At 38.9% G+C, this 4094-nt stretch overlaps 1 pseudogene; it reads right to left on the bottom strand.

Annotated features, from left to right (window-relative positions):
- Positions 1–3445: 3445 nt before the first annotated feature.
- LOC132217758 (U6 spliceosomal RNA) lies at positions 3446–3664 on the bottom strand (annotated as a pseudogene).
- Between the last annotated feature and the right edge of the window lie 430 nt (positions 3665–4094).

Here is a 4094-nt window from a genome sequence, read left to right as displayed (position 1 = left end):
CCAAATAATTGCCAAATCTCTTCTGCAGTCTGTGTTGCACAGACAGCTCAAGGGAAAAGATTGGACCAGAAAAGCACTTTAGATAAATGATTGAATTGTTTTTCCTATCCATGAAGCAATCTGATTAACTGTATGGAACATCTTTGCTTCTGTGGTCACTGCTTTAGTCCCAGAGCAGGTGCTGTAAATACCATGCAAACATGTGCAGCTAACATACATGCTTGTAACATGTTGGTGTGATGAAAAGGTGTTAAGCTGCAGGTACTCAGACTGAGCATTACAGCCACCTATTGTCTTTATATGTAGTTACACTTGATGCTTGAACAACATGGGTTTAAACTGTGCGGGTCCATTTACACATGGATTTTTTTCCCAATAAATGCTGTAAATATATAAAAAAACAACAATACTAGGTAGCATAGTTCAACCATTTAAAAAAAAATTTTTTTAGCATCTGGGAGAATGTTGCCAGACAGTGTGTCTTAATTTGGGTTTCCCTTGAAGCAGACTTATGATGTGATGAAGCATCTGGAAGGGGATTCCAGAGTCATCAGTAGATAATGCAAACGTGAGACAGGGCAGAGAAGGAAGGAAATGCAGGATGCATGAATCAGATGGTGATTGTTGTGAGCCTTGGGGTCAATCCCGCTAAGGAACGCTGGGAGACCTTGCTGAGTATCACTCAGAGTTGTCCCACCTAAGATCTGAGGATACTGAGTTATGTCTCCTCCAGTTTCTGCTGTCATTCCATGAGGGCTGTTTCTAGTGAGTACATACCTAGCACTGAAGGCTGGCCCTGTGGGGCTAAGAATGCTTGGGCGATGAGAGAAGTCTGCAGGCAGAGAGCTGTGTGTTTGCCATGAAATGTCACTAATAAGCATGGCGCTCAGAAAGGAGAGCCAAAGGCTTAGGACTAGGGCACCAATTACACCTAAAGTTCGGTACTGTTATTCCTATTACACAAAAGTAGTGTCAGGCAAGTCTTTTATCTGTTTCACTTTAAGATGACTGAGCATCTACTTACCTTCTCTGTTTGGTTAACTGAGTTAGGTGCTGGGAGATGTAAAAACAAAGAAGCATTCCTTATCTATGAAAAGTCATCATCTATAAACTTATTTATTTATTTTTAAATATATATTTTTTATTGATTTCAGAGAGGGAAGGAGAGAGAGAGAGAGAGAGAGAGAGAGAGAGAGAGGTAAAGAGCTATGCCATTCCCTCTGTTCACTGCTACATTCCCACTGAACAATACCTTACATTCTAGCCTCCTCTTCTCCCCCAACCCCTCCTCCTTATTCTTTACATTCAGGAAAACATTTTCCCCTGACTTTAAATTCCTAGGCAGTTATTGTACCCTTGTTGACATTTCACTGTTACATCCACATACCCAAAAGGATAATTATGAAAATATAATGTGAGAAAAGAGAAACATCATCATTTTAATTGGTGAGGATTAATCAAATTATAAAAATTAATCATATTAACCTCAATGAACTGTTTCAGAATCTCACCTCCAAAGTTGATATAACGGTAACCCGAGCTCTCCTGTGAGGGCTATTTATATCCATTAATTGTTACAATACAAGATGCACTGGGTCTCAGCTGGCTGCCATTTCTTCGGTGTTTGAAATGTGCTTTTCAGCAGAGATCGGAGGACACCGTTGGGACTCATTTGAGTCTGACTTTCACATTAATTTTGCCGCGCTGTGAAGAGCAAAGACAAAATCAATGTCCATCAGTGATTATTCAAGGTAAAATATCTAGTGATATTGAGTACCAATGGCAGCAGCAGGCATAAAATTTACTTAAGATTTGTTGAGTTGACAGCCATTTATTTCAGTCCTGCTTCATTTTTCATGTTGCACATATCATTGTTTTATTTTTTTTTTAGGAAAATAAAAACAATTATAAGAAAAAAAATAAATTCTACTTACTCAATTGGCCAGAAACCAGATCTATTTCAGAATGGTAGAGAAGAATTAAAGTTGTAGGATTTTAGGAACCTAAGTAAGAATAATATCTTTCCAACTGGCAGGAGCAAGATATTTCACAGTGCATATTGACACAAAACCGTGTGACTCAATTAAATTTTCATAATGAAGGGTCTTTGTAACTCGTGGCTGAACTTAAAAAAAACGAAGAGCATTGAGCTTATTTCTTGGGCCCTGAATAAATATTCTTAAGCTGAACACATGCTTATGGCAAAAGAGAAATAATACATCTGAGCTGACAATTTTGTTTCAACTATATGCTGAAATCCAAATATGCTCCCAATGATACTAGCAGTATGCTTTTAAAGAAATTACAAACAACAAACAACAATAGCAAGTGACTAGTAAACCCTCTATTTGACCATGCCCGAGGCTCCAGCCCAACTTTTTGGTCAGATAGTAGCATGAGAAGAGATGTGGGAAGGAAGGAAGGTCTCTCTAATGGGTCCATGCTGGGGCCACAAGCCACTTGGCAGATACTCTTTCTCATCAGATTGGGTTGGCCGTGCTAGGGAGACACACACACACCATTTCCACTCTTTCCTTCTGGACTATTGCTCCCACGTTCAATGTCGTGGAACAGAAAAGACAAGGAAAACCGTTAGGTATCAGGCTTTTCTTTGTATTTCTCACAGTAAACAGTGTGAGCTGCCTACGTCTCCGTTGGTTATTTTGCGACAGTGTGCCCAATTCTTGGCATCTCTCGTGGGGATTATCTTCCAAAATATTATCTTCTGAGATATAGCCTTCAAAAATTAGCTTTCATTTTTGGCTCTGCTGCATTTTGTCATTTCACATGCGAACTTGAGAATTTAGCCCTGAGGGATAGCTTCAGTCACATGGCTGTAATTAAGGACAGACCTCCAGCCTCTGTATGTTTCTTAGAGAACATTTGGACATGAGGACGGAAGTTGTTGCCTAGTAAATTCCTCTCTTCCTGGGTAAGGCAAGGGCGAGGGCTTAAAGGTATGAGATGAACAGCTTAAGAAGTTTTATTCTACACACTGAATCCTATCCATTTCATTCCCAGTAAATATATTTCTACCCTCTATGCTTTGTTGTCAATTAGGGCATAGGACAAGTTTATTTTTTTTTCATTTGGTTTTTTTTATGCCTCGCACCTGGGATAAAGGGTAGGCTCCATAAACATGTGTTGTCAAGAAATATGAGCCAAGAGGAGGCAGCCCACGTCTGGGAATTCAGATCTCCGTTTTGTTGCTCATTATTCTCATAACCTTGCCAATCTGCGTCAGCAGCTTTAGTTTTCATTATATGTAGAATGAGGGGTATAACTATTTGTGCCCCAACGAGGATCACTATTCAAATTCAAGTTTTGCCTGTCCTTGGACAATATAAATGGAATCATAGAGTAACTACTTCTTTGTTTCTGATTTTTTTCTCAAAATAAATTTTGCTAACGTATCAATAATTTGCTACTTGATATTTCCAGTACCAAAAATATGGAACACTTCACACATTTGCGTGTCGTCTTTGCACAGGGGAAGCTTCTCTTGGCATCACCAACCTCTGCTTGGAGCTTATACTTTTCACAGGTGGTGACTGCACCAATTCCACAGCTTTGGAAAGATGTGGGGGTAGATGGTGGGAGGCAATAGATGCTAATCTTCTCTATATTGTTCCAATTTTAGTATATGTACTGCTGAAGCAAGCACACCATCTTAAATTTTTTACACGTGTTTATCACATCTATCCATATGTATCCCACACCGCACACAAATAAACATACATAAGATTAAAATTTGCCAAGTGTCTGTAGCATGTCTATGATCTACCACAATAAAGTGGACAACAAGATTGCTCAAGTCTATTCCAAGTCTAAAATTCCTCAACAGAAAAGTTCAGTTTATTTTTGATCCTTTAATTCTTTCTTTTTTCCTTAGATGTCTGTTCATTATGCCATACAAAGTAAAAGAAAATCAATAGGGAAACCCATGAAGTTGCCTTTATTCTGTGTTCAGATAGAGAGTCATCTTTATACTAAAATATGGACTCCTGTAAAGTAGAGAGTTGGGCATAGTAACGCCTGAAGGAATAGTATGGTCATGGTGTTTATCTATGTACTAGAGGCCCAGTGCATGGATT

The sequence above is a fragment of the Myotis daubentonii genome, chromosome 15 (genome assembly GCF_963259705.1).
Source record: "Myotis daubentonii chromosome 15, mMyoDau2.1, whole genome shotgun sequence".
NCBI classification, from domain to species: domain Eukaryota; kingdom Metazoa; phylum Chordata; class Mammalia; order Chiroptera; family Vespertilionidae; genus Myotis; species Myotis daubentonii.
The sequence above is the reverse complement of the archived record's forward strand: the minus strand, read 5'-3'. Positions and strand labels throughout refer to the sequence as shown.